This window comes from Eumetopias jubatus, unplaced genomic scaffold (genome assembly GCF_037043125.1).
Source record: "Eumetopias jubatus isolate StellerSeaLion01/CBP00866 unplaced genomic scaffold, mEumJub1_p1.0 scaffold_6, whole genome shotgun sequence".
NCBI classification, from domain to species: Eukaryota; Metazoa; Chordata; class Mammalia; order Carnivora; family Otariidae; genus Eumetopias; species Eumetopias jubatus.
In genome coordinates, this window is record NW_028274812.1 from 108,462,516 (window position 1) to 108,480,158 (window position 17,643).

At 41.9% G+C, this 17,643-nt stretch overlaps 1 protein-coding gene across 2 annotated transcripts in view; it reads left to right on the forward strand.

Annotated features, from left to right (window-relative positions):
• The window catches only part of USP49 (ubiquitin specific peptidase 49), an 87,927-nt gene that overhangs the window by 596 nt on the left and 69,688 nt on the right, over nt 1–17,643 (forward strand). The window contains exon 2 of one of the 2 annotated variants that reach the window (XM_028097661.2): nt 11,624–11,705. The exons of the other annotated variant lie outside the window; for it this stretch is intronic. The gene's annotated coding sequence lies outside the window, so the exon portion shown is untranslated. The remainder of the gene's footprint in view (nt 1–11,623; nt 11,706–17,643) is intronic. 2 annotated transcript variants of the gene reach the window in all.

Below are 17,643 nucleotides of genomic sequence, written 5' to 3' on the forward strand. Positions count from 1 at the left end.
TCAAAGCAGACTCATCAGCTCCGTGTCTACAATACACCGGGGAAAGAGAGAGCAAAGCAGTTTCTTTTTAAAGGATATGACTTGGAGTCACTCAAATCAGTGTGGTTACACTTTGCTGAAAGGGACGCTGGGACATAGAGCCTCTTGCTTCAGTGGCCATGGGTCCAGTTAAAACTCAGGGGCTTCTGTGACTAAAAGATAAAGGAGAATGTGGGGGCCCAGTCAGGGGCCTCTGCTACATGGAGCTCAATGGATGTGCCTAGGAGGGCTCTTGGTTGTTATTTTGCAGAGCACCCCTGTAACGAAACTATTTGTTTGTGAATTGCATTGGGATAGGGCAGGCGCTAGAGCCACTTGTGAGTTTCGCTGGCTTAGTCACACTGGGCAGTCAGTTTCGTACCCCTTGCCTAAGGGTTCACAGCTTCCTGAGCTCTTGGTCCTCATCTCATTTGAGCCTCTAAGCTGCTCATTGGACTTATGTCGCCTGTTCACCCGACTCCGGCTACAGAAATGTTCAGTCGGGCTAACATTGATATATACAGGCAGGGATGGTCTGAGGAAACACGTTAACGTACTTTACTACAGACCTGTCCTCAAGGATACCGTCCCTCACTTAAGGTATCTCAGAGAAATTAGTTTCAGGTCTAATGCCTCTGCAACAGGAATCAGGAGGCGATCATGTTTCCCTTGTAGCTTTGGCTGGCAGGAAACTCAGGTTAACTCTGTAACTGCAGGACCTGCCGGCTGCACTTTTTGTTCTCCTTTGTCCCTGGCTTTTTTGTTTGGTTCTTCGTTCTGTTTTTGCTTTTTTAAATTGAGGTGTGTTTTAGATGTCATTTATAGACAATAAAATGCATAGATTTTATGTTTTTGGCCTTCTGATTTATATTTGCTCTTGTCCAGCTTTATCTGTTTGTATTTTTCTGTAGGCTCCCTCAAATCTTTTGTGAGATGAGACAGCATTTTGAATATATGTATTCTTGAAAATATATAGAGATTGAGTGTGGTAAATATGACTCTAGATGTATGCATTTTAGGGAGGGATTCTGTGCTCTAAAAACTAAAGAAGAGTATAAACTCCCTAACTATCATTTGCCTTTCAGACACAATCTTGGCTCATACATTTCCAGCATTCTTCACTTTTGTTCTTTTCCCTTATTTCAAGCACACATTTAACCAACGTTAAGTCCAATGGTCACCAGATCAGGCTTTATGAACTGCCACTTTGGGTACTTCTGTCCACCTTTGTCCTTTGCATCAATTAAAGAAAGTTTATCCCTAAAAAAGGCAGGTAATGCAATATATTTCTTCATTTAACAAATATGGCTCCACTAGCGAAGTTGCCCAAACTGAGCTGGTAACTAGTGAGAAAGGTCCAGATGTCGTCTAGCCTTTGTGTGCAAGTCAGAATGGGACTTTAAAGAGTCATTTAGGATTGGCAGTGTATCATTTTTGAAAGTTCAGGTTGAATGAAAGCTTAGGAGCATTGGTATAAATTTAAGGAAAAAAGGGCATGGTGATCCTCATTTTATAAATGAAAACTTAAACGCAGCTAGTTAATGGAGATGCCATATGTTTGGGTTTAAATCTGATGTTTTTCCTTCTACACTAGACTTGCCTTCCTACATCTCCTGCCTTTGCTTCCAGATGCTTTCCCCCTCTTCCCATCTGTAGCCACCCCCAAAAGAGCAGAAACTGGGAAATTCTAAGACCCTGCTAACATATCATCTTGGTGGGTACCTTTGTCAGAGCCACATAGAAATCTGCCAGTGTCGACTGTCAGAGCTCTGCAGGGCAGCTGTAGGACTCATCTAGTCTTCCTTTACTGGGAGATGGGGGAGGTGGGGGTTCCCACAGAGGTCATGCTGAGAGAGGAGGCCGAAGTTGGGACCAAAATTCAGGCTCAGGACACCTGGCTACCAGCCTGTGTCTTAAGTGTGGCACCTGGGCCTCTGTGCGGTGCCAGGTGATTTTAGGTGGAGTGTGGAAAACACATATTGGTACTAACGCCTTATTCTAATGTATATTAGAAAAAAGCAGAACTAGCACTTTATTCCTTCGGATGAGGGTAAGTTTTTAAGGAAGAGTCCATTTACAAGAACTATGAAGTTCTTGCACAAAGGATACCTGCAGATGGCAAAATCTGGGACGGCAGAAGGCAAATGCTGGGATTTGGGGAACCTGTGTCTAGCCCATCACTTGTAACCATTTGTGGTTCCTGCTCTGGTTGTGCTTTCCTCCTGTCCCCTGTGCTCTTGTGATTCTCCGTACTCCTGTTTCTAGGCTGCCTCCTGCTTACTTGCCTCAGATCTTGAGTACCAAGTGGTCAGTCACATTTTCCCCGCCCTCTGTTGGTGTCCCTGCTCCTCTGAAGGAATACTTAGAGACTGACCACTCCTCTCCACCACCAGGTCAGCTCCAACCCAGTGTGTCCAGCATTCATTCATGAGGCTTCAGTGAAATTTTTCTTTCCAAATCCTGGATGATAAAGGAGAGCAGTTAGAAATTCCCACCTACGCATGCCCTCCAGGTGTTAAGATTTGAGACTCTGAGAACATAGGAGGGCGATAGGCTGAACATTTTGAGGATGTGAACACAGTATATCTGGAGCCAAGCAGGAATGATGGGTGGCCTCACTGTCTCCACGTGCATACCTGTAATTCCCAGTATTGTCTTTCCCTCACCACAGCCTCCTTCTCTGTATCTGCCGCTGTCTGGGCCCCTTGGGCTGCAGGCCCCAGTCACAAGTGTCACATGGCATGGCTGAAACCGGTTGTATTACAAGTTTGGTCCTCTCCTGGGGGTTGGTGTCTTTGGACTTTGAGTAGTCTCTTCTTGGATATGGACTCTCCCCCAAGGTGAGTTTCTGCCATTGTGTAGAGCATACCAAAATCAGTCTCTTGGGTTACAAGGGACCCTTTAGGTCACCTCATTTGACCATGATTCAGGACTCAGATCTTTACATCATCCCTCCCAGAGGTCATGCAGCCTTCACTTGGCCTCATCTAGGGAAATCCCTTCCCTGTGTATTTCCTTGCTTTTCTCAATAACTGAGACAAACACAAAACAAGACAAAACATACCTGTCCTTTCCTTCCCAGATCATGGAGACTGTATTGTGCTTAATGAGGGAGTTTCTTCTTAGTTGGGGCTGGAATGTGAGCGGATGATGTCTCTAAAGTAGTGATTCTTACTTAAGGCAGCCTAACCCCCGAGGGGAGCCCCGAGAGGACGAAGATGCCTTGAAAGCTTTGTGTGTATATGTGTGCAGTTTGGGGGGAATAGGATTTATAGGATTCATTAGAGTATCTCAAAGATCTGTGATCTAAAAAAGGGTCTCTAAAAGAACAGATCCTGAAGGGAAACAGTGGGAAGGCAAAGGTAAAGCAGATGTGAAATACATCTTGCTGGCTTAATCGTATGCAAGACCTTCCCCTGCCGCTTGGACCCCTTCCCTGAGGTCTCATCCAGGGATTTTTCTCCTTCATTTCATAGATCTTCAGGCCTTTTGGTCAGTTTCTGGGAAGCGGGACTGTTTTCCTGCTCTTACCTTTCCTATTGGTTCCCTCTTTTTCTGTCTTTACACAAACATGCATGCAACCTTTTATAAATGGGTAAGAGTGAACATATATGAAGAATCTTTATAGCTTTCTCGGGGGCCCCAGGAGTTACTCTTCCATTATTACACACTCCATGGGATCTGATAATTATTCTGTTGTAATGGAACTTGGCATATGAGTATATTTTCATTGTTCAGAATGATGTCATTGATGAGGCCAAGAAGTAGTTCTACGTCTCTGTGATGAAATTAGCAAGTTAAAAAAAATCTTGAAACTATGAGGGCAAAGATTCCTAATTCTCTTGCATTCTCTGTTTTATTTGCCATCACATTCCTGCCCCATCAGATGGCATAGACCTGTTTTTAAGGTTAATACGAATTCTGCCAAAATTTCTTTGGAGGCTTTAAAAAGAATTTAGGGATGCCTGGGTGGCGACTGGTTAAATGTCTGCCTTTGGCTCAGGTCCTGGGTCATTCCAGGGTCCTGGAATCGAGTCCTACATTGGGCTCCTTGCTCGGCAGGGAGCTTGTGCTCTCTCTCTCTCTGACAAATAAATAAATAAAATCTTAAAAAAAAACAATTTAGGGAATGCATTTATATATCCTAGGGATGTGCAGGTGACAGGTATTCCAAGGCAACTACTAAAGGAGAGAGCACTGCTTTAGGAGACAGGTGGCTGGGTGCTGGCCATAGTACTGTCCTGAACTTGCCAGGTATCTTCAGTCAAGTTGGCCTTTCTGGGTCTCATCAGTAAAGTGGGAATAAATGATGCCTACTTTCCATTTTTCATAGGCTTGTTGAGGGGCTCAAGGGAGAATAGATGTCAAAAGCTTTATAGGCAAGGAGATGCCCTCTCTGCTCTTGCTTCTTTTTAATGGTGTTGCAGGTACTGGTGTATGGTTAGGATGTTTAAGCTGGGATGTTATGGGGGCACCCAGCTGGCTCAATCGGAAGAGCATGCAACTCTTGATCTTGAGGTTAATGAGTTCAAACCCCAAAGTAGAGATTACTTTAAAATAAAATCTTTAAAGAAAAAAAGGGGGGAAGTTATGGGGTCATACTGCTTGGTGGCAAGTTAAAATTCCCCCGCAGTGGAAAGAATGTTATTGTAATAGAGAATGAGCAGTGAGAGAGGGTCCCAAGAAAGTATACGATAGTATAGGTATATTTTTTTAACCAGATCAGTGAGCACAGTTGTGTGGCCCATCTCTGGAGCATGGAACTCTATTTTTAAGTTTTATCTATAGTGATAAGATTTTACTTGTTCTACAACCTGAGGCTCTGCTGGTGGCTCAGTTGGTTAAGCGACTGCCTTCGGCTCAGGTCATGATCCTGGAGTCCCGGGATCGAGTCCCACATCGGGCTCCCTGCTCAGCAGGGAGTCTGCTTCTCCCTCTGACCCTCTTCCCTCTCATGCTCTCTATCTCTCATTCTCTCTCTCTCTCAAATAAATAAAATCTTTAAAAAAAAAAAGTTGGGGTAGAATTGACTATATCTTCTTTGTGGAACCCATCATCTCCCAGGCCTTAGTTGTGCCTGTCTCTGACCTCTGTTTGTGTGGTGCCATGTATATTGTGATCATACTCATTACCAGTTGTGTCTTTAAAGGAAGCTCAGTGTTTGATTCTGTTTTCCATTCCTTGTGGATGGACCACTGAAGCTCTTAACTCTGGAACTACACTAAAACCTTTTTGCTAGCTATGCTGCATAGCCTTCTCATATTTGAATTATCTAAAATAGCCTTATTCTGCTTCCACACAGTTCTCAAACTCTTTAGTCTCAGGACTCCTTGTTGCTGTTAAAAGTTCCAAAGAGCTTTTGTTTATATAGGTTATACCTATTGATATTTGCCTTATTAAAACTTATAAGAAAAAAGAAGGTATTCATTTAAAGATAAAATAAATCCATCGCATGTTAACATAAATATTGTAATGAAAAATAACTTTTTTCCAAGCAAAAAACTTACAAGAGTGACATTGTTTTATATCTTTGTAAATCTCTTGAATGTCTGGCGTAATTGAAGACAATGGATTCTCATATCTGCTTCTTCATTTAGTCTATTAAAATTTGTCATTTTGGTTGAAGAATCCAACCTCACAGATGGGTAGTTGGAAAAGGGGAGGAGTATATTAACGATCTTTTCACATAATGTTTTTTGAACATTTTGAACATAACGATCTTTTCACATATGTTCTTTGAAACTACATCACAACTCTGCTGTTAGTTGCAATGCGGATTCTCAAATTCTATCAGTGAAACTTTTTGTACTGTTATATAAAAATATTCATTGGTTTATTTTGTACTTTGAAGGGATTTTTTACTGATACCCGATTTTGTAGCATCATGCATTGGTTGTTTGGAAAACATTGCAGATCTTTTAGGTGTTGACACATTTCGATATACAAGATAAAAAAAATCATATTTGTTAACATCACCACCATTCTCATCAGAAAAGTCTTGGGAGGCTATTAAGTTCACAGTGGTGGGTACAGGTTTGCAGAAATTCGAAGTTTTGCTTGAGAGCTTGAGTTTGATTATTGCTAACAAGTGCTGTCAGGCTCACTTTATCTTTGAGAAAATATCTGTCAGACACCCAAAGCTGACAAAATGTAGTTTATCTGTTAGCTTTCTTTCAAGTAAAAATGGTATTCCATGAAGAAAGTTACAAATTCAGCTCAAAATGCAGAGAAATTGCACAAGTGCTTTTCCTCAAGAAAAAGATGGTACTTAGGTAAGGAACAGAAGCGCTTTATGCATACATCCATTTAATCACATAGAATAGTATAGAAAAGATGGGTACTTAAATAAAACAAATAATTTTTAGTATTTCATCAAAGACATCTAAAGTGAAACAAGTGTTATTTTTTCCTATGAGTGGGTGGCAGTGAAGAGTACATTGACTGATAGCACAATTGAGTGCTATTGCCTTGATAGTGCTAAGGCAGCAGTAACTTTACCCATTGTTACTTTTGTATCATCAGTGCAAATGTCATCACTGTGACAAAAGCAAATAATGTCTTATTATGATGAAAATAGTCTTGATCCCAGGGACTTTGTGAAAGAGTGTCACGGCTCCACCGGCCACACTTTGAGAACCACTGATCCAATACATGCTCAAAGTACTGAGAATCTTTTCCCGGTAGATTGCTATTCTGAGAACACTCCTTCCTTCAGAAGTCTTAAGTGGCTCCAAAACCCATCACTCAATAAAAGCACCTATTATGCCTCAGGCACTTTGCTAAGGAATTAACATTGAAAAAGATACAACCTTGAATCTCCAATAATTTTGGAGGGGACTTGGGGAGTAAGGGGAGAAAATTGATAATAAAGGAGTTAAAATGTAAGATAAGATTTTTAAAAAGAATTAAGGGTGATAGACAACAAAGAGAATACTAAATTTTAGACCCTACTTTGAGCTCTTGAACCACATGGCAAATCCTCACCAAATCAATCAATCGCTGCGTCCTTTCCTTCCATCATCAAACCTCTTAAAAATGTCCAGGTTAATTACCTTTAGACATGTTTTTACACTTAAATACGCTTGGCTGCTGGCATTGTAGTTTCATACTTACACATGCACTCGCTGTTTCTCCCTTCTAATTTTGTTGTTCTTTAGCTTTTGTGCTTCTCTATTTCATATTGACAGATGTGTAGCCTTGAGCCAGTGTAGCTGTTAACCTATATGTTTATTTTTCTTTGTCCTTCTATTTACAGGTAAGCCTTTACCTGCTTTAGCCATGTGTTGGGTGATGTAACAGTGTTGGTCTGTTATTTGTAACTTGGGGGGGGGCGGGTAACGTCACCTCCCGCAAGTTATGTCAGAACAATGCAGTCTCTGGAGGAAGTATAGCCGCTGTTTCCCTGTGGTCTCCTACGATCTGCTGAACTTCTTAAGTTTTGGCTTCCTTGGAGGGATTTCCATAAAACAGCTGGGTCCCGCCTGGGTCATCAGTGGCAAAAGTCAGACACGTGTTCACCCGTCTGGTAGCCAATGGTAACTTTTGCAAACGCAGCCTCAGGAAACCCCAGGGTTCGGAGACTGCTTCTTTCGGAACGACACTCTTAACAATTACTGAGTCTTTTAACAGAACAAAACAAAAACATAGGATAGTGAGAAAGGCTTTACCCCTTGGCAGTGGGGAGAGATGTTAAAGGAGCTCCGAAAGTGTGCGGGGAACTAGTGTAGATAGAATTCCTTCACTGTTCCGCAGGCTGAGGTGCTGGGGAGAAGGGGGCGGAGATGGGCTCGGAGAGCCTGGCCCTTTAAGGGGGAGGGACAGCCTTAAGACTCTGTACCTTTAAGAGTCTCTTTGTCTGGAAACCTCCTTATTTACCCTCCTGTGCTTCAACCAAACTTCGACCCGCGATTCACAACGCCCCTCTACGCCGCCGCCTCTTACGCCAGGCTTAAATCGGTCGCATGTTTGTGGCTAACCCTAAACTTTGCGCCCGCGGCGCGAACCCTCGGAGAGGCAGTCTGTGCCCGGGTCGGGGCCGTGCGCTGCGCCGTTGGCGCAATGCGGGGCCCGGGGGGCGGGGCTCCGGCGGGTGGGCCAATGGGCGGTCAGGGGGCGGGGCCGGGTTTGGTTGTCTCGCGCCCTGGTGACAGCTCGCGCGTGCTGATGATGGCGGTAAATAGAGGGGGGGTCGGGGAGGGGGCGGAGGAGGCAGGGAGGCAGCCAAGGGGGTAGCTCCAGGGGGTGGGGGGACGGGGACCGGGGAGGACGCGACGGCCAGGGAGCCCATTCTAAGACTCGGAGGCGGGGACAGGAGTCTCCGGCACACTGGCCCTCCCCTTTAAAGAAGCCAAATCCTCACACACCGGGTGAGGAGCGACAAAGGCGGCGCGCGCCTCGCGGGCGGGAGGAGCGGCGGCAGGGGGCGGGACCGCGGCGCCGGCGGGCTGGGGGCGCCCGGGGCGGGGGCCGGCCGAGGCGAGAGCCGGCAGTCGGGGCGCGTCGCAGCTTTATTTTGGCGGGGTGGGCGACGACTGGGTTGGGGGGGTAAAAAAAAAAAAAAGCCTTGAGGGGAGAAGCGAAGGAAGGCTTAGGGACTGTTGGGGGGAACGGGTCTAAGAATGAGATGAGGAGGATTAAGGGGAGACAGGGTTAGAAGGCAGGGAGAGGAGGAGTGAGAAAAATCCAGCCAAGGAGGTAGGAAGGAGGCAAAACCCAGGGTGGGTGTTAAGAAAGCCGGCAGGGAATGAGGTTAGGAAGACCAAGGCTGGGGTTAGGTGTAAGAGCAGGGGTTTGAGGAAGAGAGCTTTGTAGGGGATAGTAGCAGGGTGGGGGTGATGGGGGAAGAGTTGGAAGTGGAAGGCAAGGAGGGGCAGAGCTGGGGTGATAGTTGGGAGTAGAGGCGAGAGGGTGATTAAGAGCCAGACGTGACAAGGGTGTGAACTAGTGCAGAGCGAGATGAGCTGAAGGACTAGGACCCGCGGTGGGGTGGGAATCGCGAGGTTCTGAGAAAGGTATGGGTTAGTGGGTGGGCGATGGGTGTAAATTCTTGAAAGTGAGGGAGGGTGAAATAGATACTGGACGAGTACCAGGTGGAGTTAGGAATAAGCATAGTGGAAGGGTGAAAGGAAACAGATGAGAGGTGGGGCGTTTATAGGACAATTCTGGGACCAGACAAGCTGAAAGGAGAAAAGAGTAAGGGTGTAAAGAAGTGATGGCGGTCTGGGACAGGGTAACTAGGGAATTGTGTTAATTCACGAGGTTCAGCCAGATCCAAGGTAAAAACTGAGGTGGAGAGACAGGGCTAAAAGGGGATGGTGAGAGAAGCAAGGAAGAGATGGGCCCTGGGATTTAAAGGATGAGATGGGGTGTAAGGGAAGAGAACAGGGTTAAGGGAAGCTGGAGAAGTCCAGCTGGATGAAGAACTGGACTAGACTGTACAGGAGTGGGAATCAAATGTGCAGGTTGTGGGGAGATGCTCCAGAAGGTCTGCATGGGTCAGGGCACAGATGCTATAGTGAAGGATCAAGTGTAGGGAGCCTTTGGTGCAGAAGACGAGGAACCATGGTGAGTGAAAAGAGACCTAGAGATAGGAGTAAACACTGAAAAGTAAGAGTGGAGGTTGGGGTGGGGGGTGTGCAGGAAAGGAATTCTTTGTTGAGAAGAGAACTGTAAGTGTGTTGAAACTGTGGGTCCTTTTGTCCACAAAAGTAGGAAATTCCAGAAACCTCTTTTTCTCTTCAAGGCATCTTGAATCTGCTTCCACCTTTCATTGCTTTTAATTTGACTTTCATGGCCACTTTGAAAAGATGAGACCCATTTTGATTTGATTTTGTTCTTCTGTGAATGATGAAGCGTCAACTCCGTGTTGGAAACCGCTGCATTTCTCTAGTGTTGTGATAATGGGAAGATGGGTTTTATTTATTTACAGTGTGGCTCTGCCTGTGTAGTGTGATAGTGTTGTGTTGTAGCAGGGTGTACCTGAAGCGCTGGGCAGAGTGCTTTATCCACAGCATTTTCATTTTCATTGGAGAGCCCACTGTTGTTGAGATAGAGAAAGATGAACATCTTTTTGTTTTGATTAATCAACCAGATTTCTGCCTAATTGTATTTTGGTGGCTGGAGAATATTGAGAAATCATTTCAGAAGAATGAAAATAACCAACTAGGGAAGTTTGCTGGGGAAGAGATTTAAATCAGGACTGTGAGGGCTTTGAGTTCCTAAGCTGCCTTTAGCTTTATGTGGGACATTTCACACTGTAGTAGGTTACTCACCCATTAACTAAATGGAATAAAGAAAGGGAAATTTGCAGAGTAGTGGAGGATTTTAGAGTGGGACTTCTTTTTTAGGTTAAGTAATGAATTTATGAGTAATTTTTTATCATGAAAAAGCCTCCATACAATAATGCAATGCCTTGGACAACTCCCCTGCCTCTACTTTGTAGTTGTCAATAAAGAAGGCCATATTAATATTAATTTCCTACAAGCTTTTGATTTTTAAGACTCTTCTGGAAATTAAAAGGAAGATGAGAAATTTGGGGCAAAATTTAGATTATTCTTACTATTTTGTTTTGATGGTTTTTATTCTGAAGTTTTACATTTAGCTAAGAATATGAACGATTATTACTTTTTTATTTGATAGTGCCAAAGGATAGCTATAATTTACTTAAGGAAAAAATGTAAACTGATCTTGAGAATCTTATTTGAGGTTATTTTATTAGTGTACATTCAGATATATAAAGATAACTTTTTTTTTCAAAGTTGTGTACATTTTGAACTGCCGCCGTTTTATGGGTTTTTTGTAAATAGCAAAGATGATAGCATTTGTAACAGCAAAATTATATTTTGATTAGTGGATATCAGAAACAGTAGGGGTTGTTCATATATGTCAATAGTTTAGAATCTAAAATCTATCTGGATTCAGCTGCTATGTTCATGGAATCTGGATTCTCTTAAACAGGTGTTCAAGGTGACTATATTGATTTTGTAATTTAACAGAAGATTTTTAGAAATTACTATTTTTGCTGCTAAATTTCAAGAGGATTAGTCTGAAATGTTAACTTTCAAGCTGAACAGTAACTTTGGTATGGCGCACCTGTTTCTGTAGGATGTTTGTACATATTCCCTTCCTGGCTAGATAGGTTTGGTATTACTAGTAGGTTGTACTCTGCTTATGGTTTTGCCATTTTTATAATGTAGTTGTTTTATACTTGATACCTTCATATAAATAATTTTAGATTTATTTGATGTTGATGAAGAAAAACATATAAACTATAAGGTCAACCAAGGGAAAGAGTCCATTTAGGTCCTGTCTTTTGTTTCTGTATGCTGCAGTAGTGTGCTAAATATACTGATTCTTATTGGGAATGGTTATTTCTCAGTTGATATTTCTAAAACTGAAAATTGGTAATCTCTTGGTTCAAATAATACTATTCATCAATAAGGACTCCAGTGGTAAATGTAAGCTTTGTTTTCATTTGTTCAAGTGAACTCAGTTGAACTTTATTTTGGTTATAATCTTGTTTGCTAAGCAAAAAACTTTTAAGTTCTATATTCAGATTCGAATGAGTAGGTTGTACATACTTAAATATTTTTCTGGTTAATTGTAGATTCTTTCGATGGGAAGAGACCTTGAGAGGACCTCTAGTTTATCCTGCAACTTCAGTCAATATCCCACTTAAATCATCCCAGGTAGATAAAAATTTAACCTATTTTCATAAACTTCAGAGATAATGTGACAACCTTTGTAGATAATCTTTTCTGGTTATTTTCTCTATTCTCTCTAATTATTTTCTCTATTAGGATAGTCGGCCTTCTGTCTAACCAGCATACACCTAATGCTGTATTTGTATGTGTTCTCTGTTGCCCCCTTCTCCATTTTTGAGTAAAAATATTTGCTTACTGTAGTATTAAGGAGACCCTAGTTCTTCATAAACCTGGGTGGCTCAGTTGGTTAAGCGACTGCCTTCAGCTCAGGTTATGATCCCGGAGTCCCATGATCGAGTCCTGCGTCAGGCTCCCTGCTCGGTGGGGAGCCTGCTTCTCCCTCTGACCCTCCCCCCTCATGTACTCTCTCTCTCATTCTCGCTCTCTCAAATAAATAAATAAATCTTTTAAAAAAAAATAATAATAGCTACCCATGTATATGCTTTTATGCCAGCCACTGTTATAAGTTCTTTGCTGACTGTAACTCATTTACTCTTAGCAGCAATCCTATGAGGTTAGCGCTGTTACTGTTCCCATTTTACATGTAATGAAATAAAGTCTTCTTGAGATTAAATGGCTTGCCCTCAAGGTTACACTCAGACATTTCTATCTTTTCTTTTTTTTTTTTTTAAGTTGTAGAAGTCTAAGTGGTCAGGATAGGATTTGAACCTTGGCATTTTGCAGGCAGTCTGTGCTCTTGTATTACCTCTACTTGACCGTTGTGAACTGATCCGTCACCATGCTCTTCTCCCAATTAAACAGTGCTGGTTTATTTTATCCCTTAACCTGTCCTGTTTGCCAATCCTTAGATTATCCTGTGGTTCTGTTACTAACCTTTCCTCAGTTGCTTTCTAGATGGGCACCTGGGACAAACACCATAAGGGCTATGTCTAAAGCAGAGATTACATCAGGGTTCCTACATGCCCTTATTTTTTTCATTACAAAATTGTGTTCATAAAACAAAACAACCCCAAACCAATAAAATGCCTAAGTGCATTGCAGATAAATGGTTACCTATCTATCTTTTTCAAGGACTTGTTATAAACCATATAGGTTTACAGTTGAGAGATTGTTGCCCACTGAGGAAAAATGGAAGTCCAATTTCATTGCAGATGTCCATAAGCAAAGCCTGTTCAGATTCTCCTTGGGTTTTTTTTTTTTTTTTAAGATTTTATTTATTCATTTGACAGAGAGAGAGCAAGAGAGGGAACACAAGTAGGGGGAGTGGGAGAGGGAGCAGCAGGCTTCCCGCCTGATGCAGGGCTCAATCCCAGGACCCTGGGATCATGACCTGAGCTGAAGGCAGCCGCTTAACTGACTGAGCCATCCAGGCGCCCCTCTCCTTGGTCTTTTACTGTCTTCTCTGTGTGTGTGTCTGTGCAAACAATATACTAAGTATATTTATGTATGCTTTAATTTGGTTAAATAAATTGATTCACCCTTTCTTTAAATTAAGACTTCATTTTTTTAGAGCAGCTTTAGGTTCACAGCAAAATTGAGAGGAAGATGCAGAAATTACCCATATCCTCCCTTGCCTTCTTACATGCATAGGCAGCCACCCCATTATCAACATTCCCTCACCAGAGAGGTTCATTTGTTACAGTTGATCCACTCATTTTTTAAAATAATAATTAGTGTTTACTAAGTGCCCAGCATGAGCTAAGTATGTGAATTATTTGAAACTCTCAACAACCCTGTGAGAGAGCTTCTGTTGTTAATGCTCTTTTTTCTGTGTGTGACTTGATATTTTTATGATGTTTCAAGCTTATGGAAAAGTTGCAAAGATGGTACGGGAACTTCTCTGTTCCCTCATTCAAATTCTCCAGTTGTTTTCTTTTTTTTTTTTTATATTTATTTATTTGTCAGAGAAAGAAAGAGCATGAACAGGGGGAGTGGCAGGCAGAGGGAGAAGCAGGCTCCCCAACGAGCAGGGAGCCTGATGAGGGACTCGATCCCAGGGCACTGGGATCATGACCTGAGCCAAAGGCAGACGCTTAACCCACTGGGCCACCCAGGCGTCCCTCTCCAGTTGTTTTCATTTTGTCCCATTTGCTTTATCATTTTCTTTCACTTGCATATTTTTCAAGAAAATTGGGAAAAAAGTGGATAGGAAGGCCTAATTTTAAAAAGAAAAGGGGGGCACCTGGGTGGCTCAGTCAGTTAAGCGTTTTCCTTCGGCTCAGGTCATGCTGGGATTGAGTCCCACATCGGGCCTGCTTAGCTTCTCTCTCCCCTTCGGCCCCTCCCCCTACTCCTTCTCGCTCTCTCTCAAATAAATAAAATCTTTAAAAAAAATAAAAAGGAAAGGGAAGAATGTTTTGAATGTATCAACAAGTTGGTATGTTTGATTTTAGTTGATCTTGCGATACAAGGGAATCTCAAGATTGGATTGAGAGTGGATTTGGGAGTTTTATGGTTTATTTTCTTCACTGTATTCTGAAAAACATTCTTTTACCTGTGAATGACAAGTTTGTAGGCCCCTCCCTCATCAGCAAAGACTGTGTCATGGTGTACACCTCTAGTGGGAATCTTCTTAGCACCTGGCATGGTATGTTCACACAAGGAGTCCTCAGGATACAATAGCTGTTAATGACGTATGGGTGATTATTATTTTTTTAAAGATTTTATTTATTTATTAGCATGAGTAGGGGGAGGAGCAAAGGGAGTGGGACAAGCAGGCTCCCTGCTGAGTGAGGAGCCCGACATGGGGCTTCAATCCCAGGACCCCAAAATCATAACCTGAGCTGAAGTCATACACTTAATGGACTGAGCCACCCAAGCACCCCGTATGGGTGATTATTATGTGAAAACAGGAGCCGCAGGCCTGTTCATCACTGTGACTGAGACATATTTAGGTGAAATACATATATTGAAGATCCTTATGTAGCATCCAGGAGCGGGAAGAGATCTAAGTGCAAAATATACTTCCTTAAGAACCAGATTGCAATTAATACAAATAGGTTTCCCTTATGGTAGGGGAATGAATATAAATATCCTAACATGCTATTACCTTCCCCCAAAATAAGCCTAAATTTTGGGAGTCTTTTCAATTGTCATCATAATAAGGAGATTTAACTGACTCCATCCCACTACTATCTTCCAGCTCATCCTCCTTCTTTATTAAAATGGTGCCTGGGTGGCTCAGTCGTTAAGCGTCTGCCTTCAGCTCAGGTCATGGTCCCAGGGTCCTGGGATCGAGTCCCACATCGGGCTCCCTGCTCAGCGGGAAGCCTGCTTCTCCCTCTCCCACTCCCCCTGCTTGTGTTCCCTCTCTCACTGTCTCTCTCTCTCTGTCAAATAAATAAATAAAATCTTTAAAAAAAAATAAAAATAAAATGGTAGCCAGTCCATTTCATAAAAGCATGACCTGCAGAATGAGGCCTGTTCAATTTCAGTAAAAGGACTATTAACTGTATTCTGATGTATGTAAAATACAGCACTTCTGGGCTTCTCCCCACCCCACCTCTTTAAGTGATCATCAAAGCTATGAAATATAGCTCCTTATTAAAGCTGATTATAATAATTAAAAATACTTAGCTTTCATAAGGATGAGAAAATTATAAATTATTTGGAAAGCATTCTTTCCAGTCATACATTATTGTTTCTGAGACATGGGCAGTTTTTAAAGACTGTAATACTATTGCTTTGCTATTTACATGTTAATAGAAGTCTGAAAAGTAAGGCGCTCTTCTGAAATTTTCAGGGTTGATTTTATTATATGTCAAGTTGTAAACAGCATTCTGTGACAGGTATTTTCTCTCTTTGTCTTCTATTGAGCTAATTAGTAATTTATACTCTAATAGCATCTCTTCCAGCCTCACTGTGTGAAAATGCCTGCTACTCTGTGCCTTCCGTGCAGCCTGGGCTGGCAAATAATTGGGGGCAGATGTTGGTTACCACATCAGAAGGATCAGGGATAAAATTTATTTTTGTATTGTGTTTTTATAAACATACAGGCTTTTGTATATGCCCTGCGACTGCCCCGATGCCCACCCACCCCATTCAAATAGGAATGTTATGACCTCCTGTAATCCAGAGCTACTGTCCTTGATTCAATTTTGGATTGTTTTCTATTCTGTCCCCCACCCCCACCCCAACACTGTGGGATTTGGGAAGGATTAGCAGGGCAGTCTGGCAGAGTTTAGAGCCCAGGAAGCTGGTCTTCATTGCTCCCTCCCATTGTCAGAATACAGAGCTTCTTGTCATTGCCTTTAGAACCCAGTAGCACTTCTCTCATTGGGCAAGTTATGTGAGGGGTGGGAGTGCAGCTCTGTTGTTAGTGAGTTAGGAAGATGCTTTCCATACGATACTTCCTCCAAGGGAAGGATAGGTCCTACCTTTGTGTCAGCTTTTTCAAAATGCAGCCATGAGTGACCAAAAGATAATTTATAGCCTGGCTTTAGCACTTTGTCACGTTGGTGCTCTGCTCTTTCCTGCCCCCTGCTCTATCTCTTTCTGCCAGTCTCTGATATGGGAAAGATGATGTGTAGTATCTGTCATGTGCTCACGTGGATTGGCCATGTGGACATACTACAGTAGCAAGAGCTTTTGACTTTGAAATAAAGTCTTAAGTATCAGTTTGTTCTATGAAGAATACAAATTTTAATTGAGAATTAAAGGAAGGGTGTGGAGGGGTTTACTGATATATCAGTTTTGAGCCAAAACCTTTCTAGAATGCTAGATAATTTGTGGTACTTATTTTTGCAGTTATGGATACTAATTTATCAGGATAATAAGGTCAGAGTCCCTGTTAGAGCTTATTAGAGTCTCCCTGACAAAAATTGTTACCTGGAGGTAGCCCCAAAGAAAATTAGGTAAGAAAATGTGTGAATAGCTCAGTTCAGCCATCATTGCTAATAGCATTATAATCATAAACATCTAGCCATTGACAGTGAATCAGCGTTTATGAACAGAAGACATCACCTTTATGTAAGCATTTATAGAGTAGGTGGGGCCTCTGTTAGTGTTTTGTTTTCAAAATATAAAATGCCTAGAATATCCCTATGGATGGTCATTGCTGACATTTACTTCCCTTGAATAAGCTGTATTTCTAATACAGCTACCTATATCAGTTGTCTTAATTATATTGGATGTTCATGGCCAGACACTAATTATATTCTTGCGCTTTAACATCTAAAAGAGGTCAAAGGTCAGATTTGTAAGCAACATTTTGTGTAAAACAAAATATCATTGAAGTAGACATCACACAGGAGTGTTGTGAGTAAGTAGAGATGACAAAGTGAATACATGACTGTGGAATTAAATATATACTCTTTTAAAAGAAACATTTCTAAAATATATGGCATAGTCTGAAGAACTGATAACTGTATTTCAAGTGAATGGTAAGTGCTTTAGTGAAGAGATCAAACTTATTTGTGATTGGCATCATTGTCTACTTCATGCTAAAATCCTGGATTGGTTAAATATTACCATTCTCCCCATTTACCCTGTTAATGTGCTTCTTGAACTTTTTTTCCTCCGTAGGCAGTTCAGCTTAGCCTACAACTAATAATAATTCAAAATCTATTTAAGATATCAATTCAATAATCCTAATCATTTAAATAAATATAAGATAAAACACATAATTGCCACGTTTTACCTTTCAGATTGAAAGATGGTGGTAGCCAGTAGAGGCTAAGGATGTGGGGTAGTTGGAACTCTCACACACTGTTGGTGGGAATGTAAATTTTTTGGAGGTAAATTTGGCAGTGTCCATTGGAATTTAAAATGTGTTTATCCTGTGACCCAGCAATTCCACTCCTAGAAATCTGTCTATGGATATATTCATACACTTGCATGAAGAATATGAGTACAATAGCATTGTTTGTTATAGGAAAAAAATGACGTGTGACATTTCCACACAGTGGAACCACCATTAACCTGTTAGGAATGCAGTGGATCTCTATTTGCTGATGTGGAAAGA